Consider the following 24,764-nt stretch of genomic DNA (forward strand, 5'->3'; position numbering starts at 1 on the left):
TTTATTGATATGCAGTGCTGAGAATCAAACCCAGTGCCTCACACATGCTAGGCAACTAATCTACAACTATGACTCCAGCTGATTTTTTTCTTTTTAATCTTTTTTGTAGTTGCAGACAGAATGCCTTTATTTTATTTATTTTTATTTTTATGTGGTGCTGAGGATCGAACCCAGTGCCTCATGCATGCTAGGCAAGTGCTCTGCCACTGAGCTACAGCCCCAGCCCTCCAGTTGCTTTCTTTCTTTTTTGTTTTCATTTTTTTGATGGTGGGACTTGAGCCCAGGCCCTTGAACATGCTATACAAGTGTCCTACACTGAGATACATCCTTAGTCCCCCTTTCTCCTACTTCTGACAATCAAATATGTACATATATATCCAGATATTGCCAAATATTCATGAGGAAAGATTAGTGTGATTGCCCTCACTGAGAATCATTGTTTTGGAGGAAACATTTATAACATACAAAGCCTAAGTATAACTTATTTGTCAGGCTTTACAGTGTTAATACACATGCATATTTTTCCAGATAAAACAAATGAAAGATATGTTAGTTATTAATTTTAATAGAATAATGCTAGATTTGGCCTAACAAAGGAGATTACTTTTGATTAGACAGGAATCTCTTGAATCAATTTTTAGGTTTTTTTTTAGTTTTATTGATTTTATTGTTTTTTAAATACACGATAGCGGAATGCATTATAGTTCTTATTATACATATAGAGTACAATTTTTCATATCTTTGTATATAGAGTATGTTTAGGACAATTCATGCCTTTATACATGTACTTTTTTTTGCATTACAATTCTTATTACACATATATACCACAATATTTTCATATCTGTTTATACATAAAGTATGTTTACACCCAATAAGAATCTTCATACATATACTTTGGATAATGATGTCTATCACATTCCACTGCCCTTGCTAATCCCCTGCCCCTCCCTATCCTTCCCACCCCTCTTCCCTATCTAGAATTCATCTAATCCTCCAATGCTGCCCCTCCCTACCCTACTATGAGTCAGCCTCCTTATATCAGAGAAAACATTTAGCATTTGGTTTTTGGGGATTGGCTAACTTCACTTAGCATTATCTTCTCAAATGCCATCCATTTACCTGCAAATGCCATGATTTTATTCTCTTTTAGCACTGAGTAAAATTTCATGTGTATATATGCAACATTTTTTTTATCTGTTCATCCACTGAAGGGCATCTAGGTTAACTCCAAGTTTACCTATTGTGAATTGTGCTGCTATAAAAATTGATGTAGCTGTATCCCCGTAGTACGCTGTTTTTAAGTCCTTTAGGTATAGTCCGAGGAGAGGGATAGCTGGGTCAAATGGTGGTTCCATTCCCAGATTTCCAAGAAAACTCCATATTGCTTTCCATATTGGCTGCACCAATTTGCAGTCCCACCAGCAATGAATGAGTGTGCCTTTTTCCCCACATCCTCTCCAACACTTATTGTTGTTTGTCTTCATAGTAGCTGCCATTCTGACTGGAGTGAGATGATATCTTAGAGTAATTTTGATTTGCATTTCTCTGATTGCTAGAGATGATGAGCATTTTTTCATATATTTGTTGATTGATTGTATGTCCTCTTCTGAGATGTGTCTGTTCAGGTCCTTGGCCCATTTGTTGATTGGGTTATTCGGGTTTTTTTTCATGCTTAGCTTTTTTAGTTCTTTATACATCTTAGAGATTAGTGCTCTATCTAATGTGTGAGGGAGGTGAAAGATCTATACAATGAAAACTACAGAACCCTGAAGAGAGAAATCAGAGAAGACCTTAGAAAATGGAAATGCTCTTGGATAGGCAAAATTAATATTATCAAAATGACCATACTACCAAAAGCACTATAGAGATTTAATGAGATTTTGATCAAAATCCCAGTGTCATTCCTCATAGAAATAGAAAAAGCAATCATGAAATTCATCTGGAAAAATAAGATATCCAGAATAGCTAAAGCAATCCTTAACTGGAAGAGTGAAGCAGGTGGCTATACCAGACCTTAAACTATATTACAGAGCAGTAGTAACAAAAACAGCATGGTATTGGCACCAAAACAGACTGGTAGACCAGTGGTACAGAATAGAGGACACAGAGACTAACCCACAAAATTACAATTATCTTATATTAGACAAAGGTGCCAAAGACATGCACTGAAGAAAAGATAGCATCCTCAACAAATGGTGCTGGGTAAACTGGAAATCCATATGCAACAAAATGAAATTAAACCCCTATCTCTCACCATGCACAAAACTCAACTCAAAATGGATCAAGGATCTAGGAATTAGACCAGAGAGACTCTGCATCTAATAGAAGAAAAAGTAGGCCCTAATCTTCATCATGGGGGATTAGGACCCAACTTCCTTAATAAAACTCCTATAGCGCAAGACTTAAAACCAAAAATCAATAAATGGGATGGAATCAAACTAAAAAGTTTCTTCTCAGCAAAAGAAACAATCTGTGAGGTGAACAGAGAGCCCAAATCCTAGGAGCAATTTTTATCCTTCACATATCAGATAGAGCACTAATCTCTTGAATCAATCAAGTGCATAGTATAATATACAATTATTATAACTGGTAGATATTTTTTGTTTTGTCTATATGTACGTATCTCTGTGTGTATTGAAAGATTGTCTGGGATTTAAAAAATGTTTTAAATATCTTATATAATTTTTGTATATATAGTACTATCTTAGAAAATATTAATGAAGAATACCGTAAGTGGAAAATCAAAGGTGCAATTTGGTTGATGTTTTTCAGTCATTGACAGCTAAAATCGTTGTTATTGATGTAAGAAAATACATTTTTTAAATTTAAAATGTTTTATAAATTTAATTTTTAAAGCTTTTATAAGTTTGGAAGATTTTTTGCATCAGTATGTAAATTATATATGCATTGCAGTCATGATGTTTATCCATTTAGTTCTATGCTACTAAGAATAAAAAAACTTCTCAAGATACTTGACTCATCAAAGAACATTTCTTAAAAAAATTGTTCAAATGGTACATATTATTAGTATTTGTATACTTACAAAAGATAGAGAAAATATTTGTAGAAAGCCTAGTGGATTAGTTTTTTTTTTTGGGGGGGTTACTGAGGGTTGAACTCAGGGGCACTTGATCATCGAGCCACATCCTCAGTCCTATTTTGTATTTTATTTAGAGACAGGGTCTCACGGAGTTGTTTAGCACCTCACTTTTGCTGAGGCTGGCTTTGAACTCCAGATTCTCCTGCCTCAGCCTCCTTACCTGCTGGGATTACAGGCGTACACCAAAACACCTGGCTCTAGTGGGTTACTTTTAATTTATATACTAGATACAATTCAATTGTAAATGATAACTGTAAAGTAAATTTATATAAAAAAATAGAAACAGTTTTTTCTATTTATATTAAATACTGAAAACACCAATATGTGTTCCCAAAGCATGCCTCCTTGTCAAATGAATTATCAAGTTTTTCCATAATTGAGCTGAGTTATTACAGTCAGGACTGTAATAACAGGGTGTGTACTACAAAGTCTTTTGGATTTCTTAGCTCTCTTTGAGTTTTGGTTCATCTCATTATTGTTTCCTACCATTCATCTCACAATTGGAATTGTTCCATGTCTTGAGAATCTCCAGGCAATCCTCTCTTAACTCCTACTAACAAAATTCTCCTCCTCCATTTATAAGAATTCCTTTAAAATATAATAGCATTGGGCTGTATTATAATAATAATGTTATTCACATGTGTGCATAAGCAAGACTAGACATTGCCAAGTATTTAAAAATTATAAAAGTAAATTAGTACTATATTATACAAAAGCTTAGAAATAAATCTCTACTGTTGAAAATTATTTATATGTTATTATGTTTTGGCTCTCATTTTCTACATATGTTTAAAACATACACTTAAATATGTTTTAAAATTATTCCCAAAGCCTTGCATTTGATTTTAGATAAAATACCTTGACTTATTGATTTTAAGAACAAAAATAATGTTTAAACCATTTGTTTCCTCTGTTTTTCCTATCTCTTTTATCTATTATTGTGTAATTCCTTCTTAAATTAATCAGTTTCCTAAATAAACATACCAGGACATTCAAGGTTAGATTCTGAGGCTGAGAAGGAAGCTGAATGTGTTGTCTAAAATACAGAACCAAAAAAGTACATCTAGGGGCTGGGGTTGTAGCTCAGCAGGGGAGTGCTTGCCTAGAACATGAGAGGTGCTGGATTGATTCTCAGCACCACATAAATATAAATAAATAAAATAAAAGTATTGTGTCCAAGTATAACTAAAAAAAATATTTAAAAAAGTACATCTAGGACCACATCTCAGATCAATTATGTTCTCTTTCAGTACTGGGGTTTTTCACTCTTCTTTTAGCTATAATAAGTTTGTTTCTTCAGAATATTTAGAAATGTTCATGTGTTACAAAGTAAGTATATGATGAAAGGTGATAGTGGGTCTTCGTTGGAAGGTCTTGATTTTATGATACTCAAATTGTTCTGACTCTCAAGCATTCAAGTTTATTAAACTCAAATTTATTAAAGAGTATGATGATAACAGGATTGTGGGCTGTGCATGTATTTTCATCTGTCCAACTCACATAACCAGAGACCCATATCTTGCCTAGAATCTTAGCCCTGTTCCAACTTGTTATGTGACATCAGACAAGTCACTTTCCTCCCAGAAAATTCTGACTGTTTACTAGGCATGGTGACAGGTTCTGAGGCTATGAAGAGGAATTAGATATGCTCCTCTGCCTTGTAATTCACAGTCAGGAAGGAAAATCTGACATTTAAAAGCACAATTAGAACATGTTGTAATGATGAACACAGTGGAGGTGAGTGGGAGGTAAGGTTGCAGTTTGCTAAGCTGCTGATCCCTTTAGTGAGAAATGAGGGTATTATAACACATTTGCTGCCATTCTAACTGTGGGATTTCACTAAAGACCAATATTTAAAATGATATGTTTACACCAAAAGCATCTCCTGAAACAAAATAGGTAGCACCAAGAACCAAGAGTCTCAAGCTGGGTTTTCATTTTATTTAAGAATCCTACTTCAAGATTTTCTGAGATGATTGCAGATGCATAAGAAACACACAGACATGTAATGCTGATGCTGATTTCAGTGCTATTTATGAGAGGAAACATGGGAACATTTTAAATATCTATCAGTAGGGGAAAAATTTGACAAAATATGTAAAACCATACAATGAATACTATGTAGCCATTTAAATTAATGCTGAATAACTGTTCTATATTTTAGCAATTAAAATGTAAAAGTCTCCTCATTTTCATTGAAAATTCAGGTCACAGAAGACCACATGATTCTATTTTAGTAAAGTAGAATTTTAATATGTACATATGTTCATATGTATATATGTTTATGCATATCTTATTGCCTGTGTGCATATACTACATTTGTGAATACTTATATATGTATGAGTATATATATATATATATATATATATATATATATATATATATACACACACACACACACATACATGCACACACATACATGCAGAGAGAAAGCTAAAAAGAAAGATCACAAAACATGGATAATAATTAGCTCTGGAAGATTTTTTTTCTTTTTAGTGTGACATATATTTTCTTCCCTGATTTATTCAAAAATTTAAATACATATGGAAGCAATGAAATTATAATTGTATATTTTAACATTTATTTTTTAATTGTTTATTGTAATTTGTTATACATGATGGCAGAATGCAATTCCTTTCATAATGCACATATAGAGCACGATTTCTCAAGTCACTGATTGAACACAAAGTATTTTCACACCGTTGGTGTCTTCATACATGTACTTAAGGTAATGATGTCTAATTCATTCCACCATCATTCCTACCCCTTTAAGGCTTTCTTTCCCCTTCCTCCCCTTTGCCCTATCTAAAGTTCTTCCATTCCTCCATGCTCCTCCTACCCCATCACCATTATGAATCAGCATCTGCTGCAGTCCAGCTGCAGCAAAATAACCAGGGCGGGGGGGGGTGACGAACAACTTGTGTACATTGATACAGCAGGAGTGGGAGCCGTTTATTGTAGGACAACAGAGGTATTTATACATTCCACACAGCTTATCTTAATTAACATAAACTAGATACAGCAGTCAACCAATAAGGAATCTCCACACTTAATGGCTAGATGGCGTTACTTCACAAACACTCCCTCTGGCAAAATGCCAGGTGCCATCCTGACTTGTTTACAGACTCTAACAAGCATCCTCACATCAAAGAAAACATTTGGCTTTTGGTTTTTTAGGATTGGCCTGATTCACTTGGAATTCTCCAACTTTGTCCATTTACCTGCAAATGCCATGATTTTATTCTCTTTTAATGCTGAGTGATGTTCCACACATCAGACAGAGCACTAGTCTCTAGGGTATATAAAGAAAACTCAAAAACCTTAACAACAAAAAATCAAACCCAATGAATAAAGGGGCCAAGAAACTGAACAGACACTTCTCAGAAGAGGATATACAATCAATCAACAAATGTATGAGAAAATATTCAACATCTCTAGCAATTATAGAAATGCAAATCAAACTAAGATTTCATCTCACTCCAGTCAGAATGGCAGCTATTAAGAATACAAACAACAATAAGTGTTGGTGAGGATGTGGGGGAAAAGGCACACTTATACATTGCTGGTGGGACTGCAAATTGCAGCAGCCAATCTGGAAAGCAGTATGGAGATTCCTTGGAAAACTTGGAATGGAACCATCATTCCACCCAGCTTTCCCACTCATCGGTCTTTACACAAAGGACTTAAAAAGAGCATACTACAGGGACATAGCCATATCAATGTTTATAGCAGAACAATTTACAATAGTGAAATTGTGGAACCAACCTAAATGCCCTTCAGTAGATGAATGGATAAGGAAACTTTGGTATATTTTAACATATATAAACCTTTATAAACTATATCAAATTGGATAAATAACTAGATTTTACCTATAATAGTAGTTTCTAGTCAACACACATCTCATGATTATTGTATGCAGGTATTATTTCAGATATGAAAGTTAGAGAATGAACAATGCAAAGAAAAAAATACAAGGATGATATTTACAGTGGAACCTTAGAGCATCTCATCATTTGTTTATACAACTATTGAAAAAATACTAAATTTTAAAACAACAGAAATGAAAACCTCTCTGTTAATATTTGGTTTGTTCTTATACAACCAGAATATTTAGTTTGATTTTCTACATTGAAATAACTCAGACATTCCAAAATAGTAAAACTTTTATAGAGATTTTAATAAACTCTATTAGGCATAATGAAAAAAGTGCTTGAATGTTTCCTTTCTTCTACCCTCTCTCCCTCTCTTCTTTCATCCTTCATTGTTTCTCTGTTTCTTTTTTCCTTTGTTTAATCTGCTCACCATAAATAAGCAAATGTGAGATGAAAACCTTCATGAATAAACATTTTAGAAGTTATCCTTGTAAAATTTGGGACATTATAGATATTCATGGGTAACTGAACTCAACTCCCTAATTGAAAGTGTGTTGCATTAAATAAATTACATTAAGTAAATCCAGTCCAATTTCTGCATCCCAGTCTTAATTCATATTTGACTTCAGTCTACTTTTTGAACTGGATATTTATTTATATTTGTAATTATTCAATTAATGTTCAAGACTATACCTGAACATGACTTTCCAAGTGATTGATTGGGATCTGTTCAATCTGTGCCTCTAAAGTTACCAAGAAGCTGCTTGGGAGAGAGCTACATGTACATCTACATATATATAAATATATTTGAAAAAAATAAATATGTGCGCGTGCACGTGCACACACACACACACACACACACACACACACACACATATATATTTAGAAAATGGCAGATTTTACTACATTTTGGAAAATAAGATATATTTCTTTAAGAAAACTCTGGAAAACTTACTAGAGAATTTTTTTTTACACATACAACAATATTAGAATATTCTTTCCTGAAATCAATTATTACATAAATACATTTACAGATTACATGTATAATATGATAGTAAGACTCCTTTTTCTTTCTTGCACTTGCTAATCAAGTTATTCAAGCACTGTCTTTGTGGTTTTCACTTAATTAATTTATAGGAAAGAACTTGGTTGATTTGAAACACAAGCATAGTTAGAATATAAAAATTTTACAAGAAATGTAGGTAATGCAACATGTTTTCCTTTTATATTATATTTTTGGAATTTACTCTGTTTAAAGTTACTACCTATAAATATAGCAAACAGTACACACCAGCTGTTTGATATAACTAGGCTTTGGTATATAGCTTTGAGTGGAATTCATTTATGAAGACCTGCCACAAAACCATAGCTAAAATTCTTTTAATGGTATATATGTCAAACTTTTTCTTTTTTTAAGATACGAGGAGGAAAGCTAATGATTACTTACACCCGTAAAAGTGATGCTGGCAAATATGTTTGTGTTGGGGCCAATATGGTCGGGGAACGTGAGAGTGAAGTAGCAGAGCTCACTGTTTTAGGTAAGTGCCATTGTATCAAATTTTCTTACTACTGTACAGCCTTCTTCTTATTATCATCATTATTTTTATCATTATTATATTTTTGTACAAGGGAGAATAAAATAATATTTAATCAAAATACAAATGATCTTTATATAAGAAAGAAATATTCTTATATCATTGTTTTGGGGGTAGAAAGAGAAGTGAAGTGACCTGATATAAAATAGCCAAAGATGTGGAAAAAGAAGTAGAAGGAAATATTAAAGATGGGGAGAAGTCTCTACAAGTTGGAAACTATGCGAAGTAATTTTCTAAACAATATTTTGAATTATAAATCTTTTCTCACTGAACATCTGAAGTGTTTTATCTTGAGATGGCTCTTTCTAATTTTAGAGAGACCATCCTTTGTGAAGAGACCTAGTAACTTGGCAGTGACCGTGGATGACAGTGCAGAATTTAAGTCTGAGGCCCGAGGAGACCCTGTGCCTACAGTCTGATGGAGGAAAGATGATGGAGAGTTGCCCAAATCCAGGTACAGAACAGAATTTAATGATGTGACTTAGAATTTCTGTTTCTCATCAGACTCTAGGTGCCGATAGATGGTTAACTCTATAGATGGTCTTTGACTGCTAAGGTTTGATTTAAAATGTTCTACTTTAAGACAGTATGAAAGCTATATTCACTCTGTAGACACCATACTTCAAATCTGGATCTTTCCCAGGCTGGTGATATGTGGTGTGATACTCTATGCTAGCTGCAGTGGTGAGCCATAGCTTTCAGTTGGCTTTGTAACCAGGAGGAGAAAGAACCAATACTCTACAGTGTACTGTGTTGCCATGTGGGGTCTTCAGTGGGCTAGATGAACAAAATGCAGTTTTGTACTCTTGGTATTTCAATTTATGATAGGTTTACAAAGACACATCCCTGTCAAAGGTTGAGGAGCATCTGTAGACTCCTTGATCAGGAGCCAGAATAGAATACTAGAGATACTTTGAACCAGGAGGTTTCCAGATTTCCTCTGGGGTTGGATTATATTTTTGTGACCCTGGTTTTCCCTAGTAAAACATGGTATTCTATAGACAGTTTCTTTCCTGCTCAGCCAAATCACATTTAATACTAACTTCTTATATATGGCCAGGTAGGAAAAGGAAGAAACATATAGCAATAATGATAGAATTATGAACCAATTAAAATCAGACTTTGCTTTCCTCAGCTATGTGTCACTAATGAATGGTAGAAGAGTTCGAAGTTTCTTAGTGTCAGATAAGGACTTAAATTGGCTAGGAGCAGTGATTCAGGAAATACCAAGCTTTGGGGAATGAGACGGTGGAATAAAGCATTTGAGTTTGCCAGTTAGCTGTCAGCATGCACGCATTGAATGCCTGCTAGGTGTTGGGGTTACAACATTGGCATAGAGAGGGCATCTGCTCTCGAGGAGCTTGCAAAAAGACACATATATGGGTAGATATGGAATAACCTCATTATTCCCTTTCGTGACGTAAAGGCAGACCTATGCAACTGTAGGGAGAAAGAATAAGGAGAATACCCATGGAATAGGACAGATAAGCACAGTCTTCAAAAATAGGTACCAATATGATAAGCAAGAAAAAAAAAGAGTCCTGTGTTCCAGACAGAAGATCCTTACAACATAGACACGAATGTGAGAAAGAACACCACATATTTTGAATGGTAGAAAGTTGAGCATCACTAGCACATAATATATGTGGTGAGAAGTAATGGATATCATATTGGAAATACTGGGGACATATCATCAGGGGCTTTGTGTAATAATAAATCTCACATCATATTGTATGACATTGATGAGTTGAGAAATATTATTATGAGCAGGATTAGTTTTTAGAATAACATAATTTTGTTAGCATGATGTATGTTCCATTACTATGAGGAGAAGCCGGTTATAGGGACACCATTATTTGATTGAACAAATCAGAGTTGTATATTGTTTAGCCTGGAGAGATGGAGATAATGTACAGAGTGGAGAGAAATTTCTGAGACTACAGTGGCAAACTGGATGACTAGTTAGAAATAGAGAGTTGATGAAGGAAGATAGGCAGATTGGGGTAGAAGGAGGAGGAGGATTATGTTAAGAGAAGAAAAGAATTATTGAACATATTAAATATTAGGGTCCCTTGAAATGTGATGTCTAATTGTTAGTAAGTTGGGAATATGAATAGGGGATTTACTTGGAGTGTGGGAAGTATCTGGTCTATCAATATATAAACCGTATCAGACAATATAACTCAGGAAAATTTTATATGAGAAAATTTTATATCAAGAAACCTATTTTTAAGGGCAGGGAAGTCTAGACAAATCAAGTGAACTCTAGAAGACTATCTGGGTTCAAAATTTTAGCTCTGCCCTGAAATTCCCTGAGGACCAAGGCCAAGTAACCTTACTTTCCTGTTTCTCAGTTTCCTCACCTACAAAATGAAGATAAGGTTAATACTTATAAAATTGTTATAAGAATTTAAGAAGGTAAAATCTATAGATCATTTAAAGTCCAGCACATGATAAAAATTTAATTAATTTTCAATGTCATTTAATTTTAGTGTGAGTACCACAGCTTGAGGAAATAGATGTATAAATGTTAACTTTACTCAAAAATGTTATTTTTAAGAAAATATTTTAATGTTAGTTCATATACATGTGGAAACAAGCTCATTTCTTCTGCCTGCTAACTTAGAGGAACATCACATCCTCAATTTTGTTTTGAATTACTGAAGGGATTATTGCATGTGATTTGATGTCTGGATACATCATAGTGTAAAAATGGGATCATTCAAGAACAAAATCCTTAACCATGCTGTTTTTGCTGCAATATTAGATATGAAATCCGAGATGATCATACCTTGAAAATTCGGAAGGTGTTGGCTGGTGACATGGGATCATATACTTGTGTTGCAGAAAATATGGTTGGAAAAGCTGAAGCATCAGCCACTCTGACTGTTCAAGGTAGGCACCGGGGAGCTCGTCATTGTGGTTGTTTTATCATGTGAAATAGGATGTTGATTTTGAAGAGAATTTTATGTCAAACATATTTAAGAAAGCATTGCTTTACCTATGGGCACTATTATATATTATGTAAGTGTTTATTAAAGAAGAATGAATTACATTTTTGAAATTATGAAGAGTTCTATCTTGGGTCAGAGAAGATGGTGTTTTATTCTCTGGGTCCTTTAACATAGTATATTTCTAATCGTTAATTACATGACAGCTATTGCTGTGAAAACATTGTCTTTGGAGGAAAACACATCTTCATTACTTCAGATGATGTGCTTTCAAGGGTCTATGCAATTTATAGCATTAACATGGATGGATCTATTGCCCTTTAGAATGTAAGATCCATCTGTACAATAGGGACTTCGCCATCTTTATTCTGAGCACATAGTTCCTGTGATCTAACAGACATTCAATATTTGTTGGATGAATGAATTGCATTTGTACTTTGCTAATTTTTATAAAGATTTATTATTTTTGCTATTTTTTGTACATACGTATTTATTGTGCATTATAATTATACATAACAGTGGAATTCATTGTTACATATTTCTATACTCCTATGTGCATACAACATAACAATATAATTTGGTCAATTTCATTCCTTATTATTTGGTGGATAGGGCTTTAAAGGCTTCAAGTTTTTTTTTTGTTGTTGTTGTTGTTTGTTTGTTTGTTTTTTAATGGTTATTTTGGTTACTTGGTTTATTTAGATGTTTTAGTACCAGAGATTGATCCCAGGAGCGCTTCACCACTGAGCTACATCCCCAGATTTTTAAAAAAAATTTTTTGAGGGGCTGGGGATGTGGCTCAAGCGGTAGTGCACTCGCCTGGCATGTGTGCAGCCCTGGGTTCGATCCTCAGCACCACATACAAACAAAGATGTTGTGTCCACCGGAAACTAAAAAAAAATTAAATAAATATTTAAAAAAAAAATTTGAGACAGGTTTTCCCTAAGTTGCGTAGGGCCTTGCTAAATTGCTGAGGGTGGCTTTGAATTTGCAACCCTCTCACTTCAGCCTCCTGAGCCACTGAGATGTTTTACAGACATGTGCCACTGCACCCAGCAGACTTCAAGTTTTAAAATCAGAGATGTTTCTGTCACCTCTGTGGTATCCACAATACAGGCATTTCCTCATCATTACTTTCCTCCTTTGTCTCTGACGTCAAAATTATTATTTCCCACATTTTTTCCCCTTTCTGGTGATGACTTGTTTTGTGGAAAAAATTCCCTATTTTGACAAGCGACTGTAGTAAACAAGGGTTTTGGCCATAAACCACTTAGCTTGTTTCTGGGCCTAACATTAGCAATGCCTGGTGCTGTCATCTTTCTCAACACTGTCTCTTCAGAGGCTATTAAGAAGAAAAAGGTGGCTTTTGAGGGAGTGCTTCTACTGCGGGCTTTCTACAAAAGAGCCTTGTGGGCTTTTTACACTAGAAGAAAGAATAAAGAATATTTCCTTCCTGTCTCTAAAGCCATTATGTCCCACTTTGGGGTTTTTAGCTCAACCTCATAAAAACAAAAGAAAAAAAAAAAAGATCAAGAACAAACATTGAATTTCTAAGGCCTAGACTACTTCTCTTTAATCTAAGTTAGACTTGAACTCTACGTGAGGCTAAGACTGTAAGAAAAGAAAACCCCTTTCCATTTAGAGAAAGCATACATTTAAGAGATGTCAAATCCAAGTTCAAAAGCCCTTCAGAGGGAGTAAAAGTAGCCAGGATGAATATAGGACATTAAAAGGTGTGTCTGTCTCTAGGCAATTGTGACAGGGAGCTTGATTGTCTATCACATCAGTCAGTGAAATATGTTTCACTTTATGTTTTAAAGTTTTCATACCTTGGTATCCTGATGTTTTATAAATAATAGCCATTCTGCTATGCATGCAACAGACATTGAAATCAAAATAGAGTTTCCTCCTGCAATTTTAAACTCAGCTCCAAAGCTAATTCAGCCTTAAGATATCCATATGGAATGCTTGCTCCCTAAGCTTGGATTTCAGTGGAAATTGGGTACAAATGATCAAATCCAGAAACTACTTGATGAATGCAGATGCTCTCATTTCAACTGAATTTAGCTATAAACTTATGAAGGATCTGTATATAGTTTAGAATATATTATTTGATTCAATATTAAAATAGAATATGCACATTAGCATCACTGCTAAAATGTCTTTAACATGTTAGAATAATGTACACAGTATGTTAGAGAAAGTAACATGACTCCCAACTGCAAAAGATAACTAAGAAAAAGCATTCAAAGGAAACCTGAGAAGTTAGGTCTTGTTTCTTCCTTTGAGAAGAATGTAGAAAATATTAGTGACTACAAAGGAAACTACATCACAAGTGAATCCCTCTGGTAGCAGGAAACAATTACTATAAGAAATTCAGTAGAGAATTTGGTTTTTATTTCTTTGTTTTATATGTGGTTCATTTTTAAAGAGACACTATTGGAGTAAGTATATGTTTAAAAATAAATTTCTACCTCCTTACCCCTTATCCAGTGAGTACTTAATTCAGAGAATTGAGTTAAGGCAATAAAACTATATGCTGAAGATAGAACTTATGGGGAAAATTATCTTAAATAAGGGTGGTTATTTGATTTTCACCCCCCCTATTACAGAAGTAATTAATTTCAACATCTTTAAAAGATCCTTGATTTGAGAATCATTTCTCTTTCTTATTGGTTCTTTTTAGTTATACATGACAGTAGAATCCATTTTGACATAATTGCACAAGCATGGACTATATCTTGTTCTAATTTCTCTTCTGTAGATGCTTGTCTGTAAAGATACACTTAAGTATTTTTTTCTTAGGCCTAGCTTTTCCTTGGTCTTTAAACGTGGGTACTCTTCGCAGTGCTTGGATTTGTACTACACATCTAGTAGGCACTTTGTCTAAAAAATACTGCTTGAGTGGTGGAAACAGCACAGGGAATCGGGAAACTCTAGCAGCTGCTGAAAGCTCTGATCCTGGGTGCCTGCAATAAGTACCTGTGGCTCAAAATTGAGGCGCTCACCATTTATGATCAATGCTGCCTGGAAATCTGTGTTCAAAAGAGCAAAGAAGGGGACCCAATTTATTATCTATATGTATCTCAGCATATCATGTTTTATATTTTAAATATATGAAATAAAATTTATTAAGAAAATAAAGGGAACAAGGTTCATGACACCTGTAATCCCAATGACTTTGGAGGCTGATGCAGGCGGATTTAAGTTTGAGCACAGCCTGGGCAACTTAGGGAGATCCTGTCTCAAAATAAAAAATAAAAAGGAAAAGGGATGTACCTCAGTGGAAGAGTACCCCTAGGTTCAATCCCTAATACCAAAGGGGCAGAGATGGGGGGAGGAGAAAGAGAGCACAGTAAAATCTGGGACCAGACAGAATTTCCTAAATTATCTGAAGTTTCTTGTTAAGTATGTGGATTATCAGACATGGCCTCTGGAGAATCTCTTTCCAAAGATCTGGGTTAGGACACAGAAATTTGTTTTGATTTTTGTTTTTAAGCAAGCAAGTTCACAAATCCCATGCATGAGGAGTTATAAGATAAACTGACAGAAAGAATGAAGGACTTTAAAACATTTCTTTGTAGTTTGGGACTTTCCAGATGTAGTAGTATTGCTATAAAGAATGGTTGCTAAGAGCATTGACATTAGCATCAGACTGGATTTAGTTGGATCCTTCTTGTACTGTTTACTACTATGTGACTCAGAAGTATGTGACTGAGGCCTTGGTTTCCCCCTATGTAAAATCGGTATAGTAATACAATATCACAGCATTTTTATAGGAGTTAAATTATTTATATATTAATATTTAACATATTGTCTATTATGAGTAAATGATTTATAAATAAGGAGCACAGTACTCATATGAGTGTTTTTATTTTTGATAGTTCTATTGCTTGATTTTAATAATTATTGAGTAACAAAAATACTAATTCTGAGTTAATTCTAGATAGTTCTAGTAGCTCATTCTAATAGTTCTTCCGCTATTGCAAATGAGAAATCTGAAATACTAACATATACATGACAATTTATTGTGCAAACAATTATTAAAAACTCTTCTCAAATACAAATCATTGCATTTCCATGTTAAAAGTCAGTATTGACTTTTGTAGTAAATATGCTGGATTTTGATAGTTTTGTTAAAATAGTGGTAGACTCATTAAAGTTTTACAAAATAACTCAATAATGAAAATTATGGCTATTTGGGAATAGAGATCATTTAAAAATTACATTTTATATGCAGTGGTATATTATTGTTGTGGGAAAAAATTCAGCAGAAATCATTTGACCTCAATTTTATTTCATTATTTCTTGTTTTCCAATTTCTAAGGTTCTCAAACCCTCAATCTATCTTCCTATAAAACAGGTGCATTTTCTTATGATTCAGAGACTAGTAAGAAGATTATCCATGAGTAACTATCTTCAAAAACTGATTACTCATCTTCATAGCCATTTGGAAACTTCAATTAACCACTCCAAAACATGGGAGCAATATGAGATCATACTCTCTTAGTAGCACATCAATGTCTGGGTTACTTCTTCGCACAGAGCAAAGTACCAAACTCAAATATCTGAAACAAATCAAAATATTGACTATTTAATATAAAAGATTTTTATTTTACTTTGAAAATAGGCAAATTGTAATAAAATTTGGTGATACTAGGTAGTTTCAAAGTAAAGATATATTTCCACTGGTCTCTGAAAATATTTAGCCAATAAAAATATCCCAGTGCCTTTAACCTGCATATCAATTTTGGTATGTCTCTGAATCTCATTATCAGAATGAAACTCAAAGGTCTAGAGTAATTTTACCTATTGAAGAAGAATAACCTTCATTACACAACAAATAAGCACAGTGGAATAGTTGGGCACAGTGTTGCATGCCTGTAATCCCAGCTACTGGGGAGCTGAGGCAATGAGGATCCAAAGTTTGAGACCAACATGGGCAACCACTTAGCAAGAGACTGTTTCCAAATTTCAAAAATAAAGGGCTGGGTATGTAGGTCAGTGGTACAGCACCCTTGGGTTCAGTACCAAACAAAACAAAAAGAGAAAAGAAAAGAAAAGAAAAATAAAATGCCATTTTGGACTAATTACACCAGAAATGTTTATGCTTACTCATTTGTTAGACTTATCAAATATTGACTGCCTATAAATGTAAGCCATCATTTAACCATCAGTTATTTTATTTATACTTAATGTTTGTCTGCAACTGTTTTCCTTTCAAATGTATAACATCTTGCACACCCTCAAGCATTCTTTTTATGAACCTAAAATATACAAACAAAATGAGGTAACTTTTTACAGACATATCCCACCACAATTTTGATTTGTTCTATTGTTATATTTGAATTCTGGTGTCACAAATGGACAAGTGTTAGGATTGCTGGCTTGGTAGGAATGACTTATTTTTTGAACTAGTGTTTCGTATTGCCTAATAACTCCCATGTTTTAAGGAAAAAGATATTTATTGTAGTATTTATAACAATTTTATAGGTTGTGACATACCTATAAAATATAAAAATCTAACCAGAACAAAATAGATGCATAGTGGCACCCTGCCAAGGTTTTAAACATTGTGTCATTGAACCTGCTAAAATTTATGCTTCCCATTGGTGTTTGAGTCTGGTTGCAGGTTTGTTTTATATTATTTTACTGTCTTAATCTAAACCCATTAGTTCTTTATTAGATGCTTGTCGTGTGGGCCTCAAGTTTCTTCTTGGAATCAGGATAGTCAAATTAGTTTGCTATTTCAGGATCCATTCATGGTTAATTTAAAAAGTGAGTGTTTTTTTTCTTTTCTTAAAGATAGATTTGAGGAAAAGGATAGAGAATACAATCTCAAAATACTTCAAAAAATAAAGGAAGAAACATTATTCTGTTTATTATTACTAATAACAAACCCCATAAAATTTACAAATTATTTACTCATAATAGCAATCCTATGGATGGCTTTTTAAATCACTTCTTTTCTGGGGAGTGCTATCCCCAAAGAAATATAGCAGAGAAAGCCACACAGTTTCAACTTTGAGTTTCTTCCATTTCCAATTTTATCCTCAGCCTCAAACATTCCTTATGAGTCTTTGCTTCAGCAACTCATTTCTTAAAAAGGGCAAACTAGATGGCGTTATTAATGTTTCCACTCTCTTTGCAGCTTCACAGATAAAGCAGCTCTTATTACTGTCACAATTTTATTACCAAAGTGAATTTGTGACTCTATCACCAGAATGATCATGTTCTCATCGCCATGTCCCATCCGTCACAGGAAACTGAACTGAACCCGACTTCCACCCACCAGCCATTTCCTAGGCAATCACCTTTTATCTCCCTGAGTTGGACCATTAGAAAAATATAATCCCATTTTTGTTCATCTCTCTTACAAAAGGAACTAAAAGACATTTAGTCCTCCTGTTTCCCTGGAGGCCTGAATACTGGGCCACTAGACACAGGAAGCCATACATTTAGATCTCTGTTCACATCCCACTACACTCCTCACTAGACTGCTCACAGGGACCAGTTATTCTTTGAAGGTCAAGGAATGGTTGTTTTTCTGCCCTTTCTGCAAGCTGTGTTTAAAAAAAAAAAAAAAGAAAGAAAAGTCAAGTGCCAAACATTGCCAAGCCGGTTCATGCTCTGTGATCAGATGGATGGGATTTCTGTGAAATCTCAGCCCTTCTCTAAATAGTGCTTGCCAATTTTTATTCCCTTGGTGTTAAATCACTCCATTCTCTCAGTTTCATCACCTGTTTTTAAACTATTAAATATGGTTTGAATTATATTGTTAACTCTTTAAATTTATTGTTGACCTATGGTAAGAATGTTAAAATGAGTCATCAAAAGGACGTGCATTCTGTTCTACTCTGTAGATTGCTATTTTGTCTTATGCTTCCCATAAGTATTTATGCCAAGCATATAATGAATGAGCAAAGCACTTGCTCATTAGGATTGATTAGCCAGTGACAGCTGCTGGAAGGCTGAGCCTTAAAGTATGAGATTGACATGAAATGAGGGAGACACAAAGGCAGAAAAAAGACCTGGGCTGTCTTTTGGCTGACTTAATTGCTACTAATGGGATGTTTCCTCGAGCTTCTTTCCTTGCTAGTAGTGAACTACATGCTTCAAACAGGGAGCTTTGCTGAAATATTTGGGGTGCCACAGTTTATGATTGACCCCTGTTAAGTATCCCAATGAACTAGGAATTGAAGAGTAATTATAGCTTTCAGTAAAACAAGAAGCAACTGTCAAAGGTGTGTATGCTAAGTCCCTTCTAAACCAGGCTGTAAGTATAATTCACAGAGTGTAGTAATGATGCAGTGAAGATAAGATCAGACTAGCCATTCAAAGCTAAATTTTGCAAAACCTCCATTTTGGTTGTCGGTAGTGCAGCCTGCAGAGACATATCCAGCAGACAGTGTGAGGAGGGGAGTCATCCTTTACTCTCCTGCTTTTCCCATGTCCTACTCCTAATTGCCACAGAGTCCCACTTCTTTTGGCTTTTCACTATTGTGAGCTCTTACTAGCTCTCTCCCCTTCTTACCATTCCACCTATTCACATCTTTGTCATCTGTCTGTAAAGTGCTAACCTCTAACCAATTAGCTTTTATCTTGCTGTATCTATTGTCCATAACAGACACATCTGTCTAAAACACAATCTAGTTATAGTAGTTCCTTCCATAAAACTTGGTCATGGTTCCCTCTCTATACATAAGATCCACAATATGTACTGGTGCTAGCCTCCTCTCTCACTTCTCCCTTCAATCTAATACACTATATTTTCAATTTTGTTTCATGCATGTACTACCCTGTAACTTAGTTCTTTTTGTTATGTTGCCTCTAAAATGCCCCAAACCCTGCCTGAACCACTTGTACTTGCTAATTACACTTTCCTTGGACTCAGAGAAGATTAGCATTCTCCAGAAAACTTTTCAGACATTGTCCATCCCAGCACACATGAGGTGTCCCTCATTCATAGACCCTCTGGATGCTATAACTGCCCTTATTGCATTTCTGTTTACCCTGCTTGAATATGAGCTTCTTAGGGGCTCACTTTGGTTTCCTTTGTCTTCTTAGTCCCTTTGCGTTCTAGTATCTCAGAGGCATCTCTTTTAGAGAAATAGAACCATTAGGATATATAAAAGGGTTAATTAAGAGAATGGGCTCACATGATCAGCAGTGCTGAAAAGTCCCACAGCAAGCTGGAGAACCAGGAAAGCAGGAGGTGCAATTCAGTCCAAGTCCACAGATCTGAGAACCTAGAGTTCTGATGATTGAGAGCAGGGGAGGATGGATGTCCCACCTCTAGGTCAGAGAGAAAATTTGTCCTTCCTCCACTTTTTCTTTTCCCATTCAGAACTTTCATTGGATTAGATGATGCCTTCCCACGTTGGTGAGGGAAGAACTTCTTTGTCTAATGTACTGTTTCAAACAATAATCTCTTCTGGAAACAGGCTACCTGTAAAATGGCGTTTCAGGAGGCTTCGACAGGAGGATTGTGAGTTCAAAGCTAGCCTCAGCAACTCTGCATTGAGATCCTAAGCAGCTCAGGGAGACCCTGTCTCTAAAAAAAAAAAAAAAAGGCTGGGGATATGACTCAGTGGTTGAGTGCCCCAGTGTTCCATCCCCAGTAACAAAAAGAAAAGAAAACAAGTGGGAGTGAAAATGTTTCTCATAGATAGCAGACATTGAAGAACTGACAAACATCCAATGCTTAGTACATCATGTGAGGCACTTAAATTGTCATTTCAGTGATGTGTGTTGTGTGTGTCAGAATCTTGCTATATCTGCCTTTGTCCTTGCTTCCTACAACTAGCTGTGTAAAAGAATTAAGGTTTGAGTTTTTTATACATCCACCTAAGTTTTTACAGAAACACAATAAATATTTTTCAACGAATTATAGCAGAATATCTGTGACTGTGGTTCAAAAATGTCAGTTGTCTTTTCTAGTTCACTTTAGCAAAACTGGACAAGTGATATATAAAATTAGAAATCTGCATTTAGTTAAAATTCCTTTTTTGTATTAATTCTATGAATCTAATATATATTTGAGAACCAAATCATATATTTACTTTTTTAAATTAAACAGATCCACAATTTACATGATTCTTTCAGACAGTTAACATAATTATTATCCCTCTGGATATGTTTGATGATGCTGAATTTCCTGACAAAACGAATAATATTGAAATGTTTCACACCTCACTCCATAAAAATAATACAAATATTAGAACAATTGAGTGCACTGAAGTTAAAAATACAGTCATCCTTCCATATAAGCAAGTTCAAAAAGAGAAATTCAACTGTACTAAATGCATACCAACTATTTTTCTTATCTTTATTCTCAACAATATAGTATGACAATTATTCCCATAGCATTTACAAAATATTAGGTATTATAAATAATCTAGAACTGATTTAAAGTACAGGGGAAGACATTCATTTATCACATGCAAGTAGTACACCATTTGTATAAAAGAATTAAGAATATGTGGATTTTGGTATCCACAAGGTTCCTAGAACCAATTCCCTACATTTACAGAGGAACAACTGAATTTGGGTAGATGGTGCCCAGCTATAACTACTTTATAATTTGGTCTTGAAATGAATCAACAGGCATAATTCCTTAAAATAAATTTGCATCTATGAATTTGATCATTTTCTAACATATAAAATAATAACTTTGAAAATGATCAATATACATATTAATGTTACATAATAGAAAATATTATATGCACATGTGACTTTTTATGGACCTATTAGATAATTATTTTAGAATGTAAAATTTAAAATTTTAAGTAAAAATTTAAGTAAAATAAAAGTAAAAATTTTAAGTATTTAAATAAATGTAAAACATTATAGCTTTCATGTAGACTTTACTCTCAGTAGTACAGAATGAACTTTTTAAAAACTTTCATTAAAAAATAAACTCTGGGGGCTGGGATATAGCTCCGTTGGTAGAGTGCTTACCTCACATACACAAGGCCCTGGGTTCAATCCCCAGCATCACACACACCTCGTCGAACAAACAAACAAACAAACTCAGGAAAAGAAGGTTTATTTTGTGAATTTGTGCTTTCCATAAATAGAGTTCACCATGTTTCACTTTCTATCAGCACATGAGATATTTATACAAAAGTCACATGACATTTTGGAGTTCATATGATATCTAGGTATAAAAAGGAATAAAATGATGGATACTTCATTTAAATCATTTGCTGGAACCATTTCCTTAACTTGCTCATTTGAGAAAAGTGTAATGGTGCATAGTTTCTGACCATTAACCTGGTTATTTGAGTCAAAGCCAAAACTAATAGTGTCAAGGGGCCTTTTGCAGGTTCAATGAGATTTACTCTAATCCATGATTCTGGTTACAAAACCATGAGTTCATCACCATTTTGAAGAAATACATATTAGGAGACCTCCAAAGCTTCACTTCATGTTTTTAAGAACCTTGATTATGTGTGTGATACTTTTGTCAGACTCTGACAAGATAAGAAAACTGAATCTTTTAGGAGATGGTTCTTCATGACAGATGACAATAATCAGGAAAGGCAAGGTGCTTCATGGGGTGGAGAATATAAGATAGTTACATGAATACATACATTATGCATGTAATTACATATATATACTTACTTCCTCCTGTATATATTGCTCCTCTTAATGCTGAATTCTAGAGTCAAATTCAAAATGCCACCCTCCTAGAATTTTTGTGCTTTTATTGTGCACTTCATTTTCTTCTCATGGTTGTTTCATAGTTCAGCTGATGACTGGAAAAATTCAACTGAAATTTAGAGGGGGGAATGAGGAAAAAAGGTTTGTGATTGTAAAAAGAAACACCCCCCCCCAAAAAATTTTAAAAACTCAATATGTGATGGAAACTTTTCAAGTTTCAAGTTTCAGTATTGCCAGCTGAGTTCTTTGTGAGCAGACTGTAAGAAAGTAAAATGCCATCAGCTAAGAGGTTTAATGAAGTCCTACCACAGAATTTAACAAGAGAATGATTTGTGAGAACAGCTCCCTCCCTAACTGTTCCGATCCAGTAGTGTAAATAGGATGCAGAGCTTCACTCCTGCTGGTTTTTTTTTTTTTTTAATATTTGGTTTGATTGAGTCCCAGTATCATTTTGACATGTGATAACTTGACATATTTTTTTTTCCAGTAGTAAAGAAATTCTTGTGCTCTTGTAACTTAAAATTTCCACCAAAATGATCACTAAAGATGTGATATCCTTTTAGATTTCTTTCACTCATATACAGGTTTTGGATTACTTTCAGTTATTTCAAATGCACTGATATAAATTGTAAAAATTAATCAAAAGAAAAAGCCTACACCAGGTGATCTTACTACAGAAAATTCGAAACATTCTCTTAATGTATGTGCCGGGCAAATATTTGAAGAAATAAGAAGAGCAGTCAGGTAGAAGAAATAATTGATTCATGAGATAATTTGGTGACAAGTAATTACACAGCACCACACTAGTAAATAGTACATCACGGGCCTTCCATTATGGTCTCAGCTTCACTGTGATTTATTCTTCTGTGTAAGAGTGGATTGGGATTTCTTGTGAGGCAGTTATATGCATGTATAACTGAGCAACTATCTTTAGCAGCCAACATTATCAAATAAAGGTGTCAACGTGGAAATATGTAATTGAGTTGTGTGGATCTATAAAATCTGAATCACTCGGCCTGAGAATGATATTCAGAGAAATAAATTACATTTTTGCCCTAGTCATTTACAGATAACTGTTTTAAAATGTTAGATTCTCTGCTAACAAGCTCACATAATTTTAAAACATGGAATTATTATGTGAAATTGTTTATCACTGAATGTAAAAGAAATAAACCTAAATTAATTTCATCTTGCTGTATTTTATCTGAAATTGTTCAGACATCAAGTAATAGAAATTATTTATTATTTAAATGACAATAATCATAAAGAGAATAATATAGAGTATATTAAGGATGCCTTTTTGTTATGGAAAACTCTGGATAATTCTATACATAAAATGATTGAAAATTGGATTTTTATTCATCCATATGTATTAACTATTTTATTATTTATTTGACATGATTTTATTTTCCAACAGATTTATGCAGTATTAAAAATAATTTTTAACTGCATTCATTTTTTGTAGATTTAGTAAATCTTTTCAGCATATTCCAAACATCAGGTAATCATTAAAATAAATAAACTTTAGAATTATGTTAGCATCTGGTGTCCTTTGAGCTTTATTTCAATAATTTAAAATATGAAGTAATTATTTTTATTTTAAGAGGGTTCTGCATAGATTGAAAAATGAACATCTTGAAATATCATACCCAAAGTTTGCAAAAACTGATTAAAATACCATGAGCACTTTAATTTGCTTTTAAACTATAATTCTCATGACTTGATAAATAATGTGCCAAAATAAACACACCTGCAGAAAATACTAAAATAGGTATAAGACAAAATATAGCTGAATAATTGCTTTATAACAGATTTATGAGGATAGGAAAATCCATAAATGGTTGTTAATGTTAGCTTTAGGACATTTATTTTGTGTGGTCGATGTTCTTAGGAGAGAATTTAGAGCACTGCACAATTAAAGCTGATAGATGGGCCATTTTACAAAGGTGCTTTAAAAAAGTTAACTTAGTGTATGGTAGTCATTTCCAACTGTACTTTTTAGTTTATTAGTTAAAGAGAGGAGGCGCATTTTTAGGCTTTTTACTCTAAAACATGTACACAATCGCTAGATAGAAATGAAAATTTTGGCTTTATTTACATATCTTGGGAATAAATGTGAAATTATGAATCCTATGCTGGATTTTTGAAACTTTCATGAATGGTAGTCTACAAATCATTTACTTTGGAATTATCTTACAAATGAGAAAAATGAGTTCCTATGTGTCTTTATATTAAATAGTCAACTTAAATCATGCATACTTAATTTCTTGGCTGCATATTTTAAATGTGCAGTGAAAAACAAGGATTTTAAAAGCTGGAGACACTTGAATTCTAATTCTTAATTTCTTGACTATATATTCTGAAAGTTTATAGTGATTGTCCTAAATGATTATATCACATCACATGTTGGAGATGGAATTGGATTTTTTGACATTGTTGCTAAGAGAAAATAAAATATAACATGAGTTGTTTCTTCTCCCAATTTTTTGTACATATGAAATATGTCTATGTAAGTGGAATCATTATGTATGTGTTTATTTAATGTATTACTATGCACATCATACATTCATATTACTTATTA

At 33.9% G+C, this 24,764-nt stretch overlaps 1 pseudogene; it reads left to right on the top strand.

Annotated features, from left to right (window-relative positions):
- LOC144250937 (roundabout homolog 1-like) overlaps positions 1–24,764 on the top strand; it is a 149,742-nt pseudogene that overhangs the window by 35,081 nt on the left and 89,897 nt on the right.

Source organism: Urocitellus parryii, chromosome Y, assembly GCF_045843805.1.
Source record: "Urocitellus parryii isolate mUroPar1 chromosome Y, mUroPar1.hap1, whole genome shotgun sequence".
Lineage (NCBI taxonomy): Eukaryota > Metazoa > Chordata > Mammalia > Rodentia > Sciuridae > Urocitellus > Urocitellus parryii.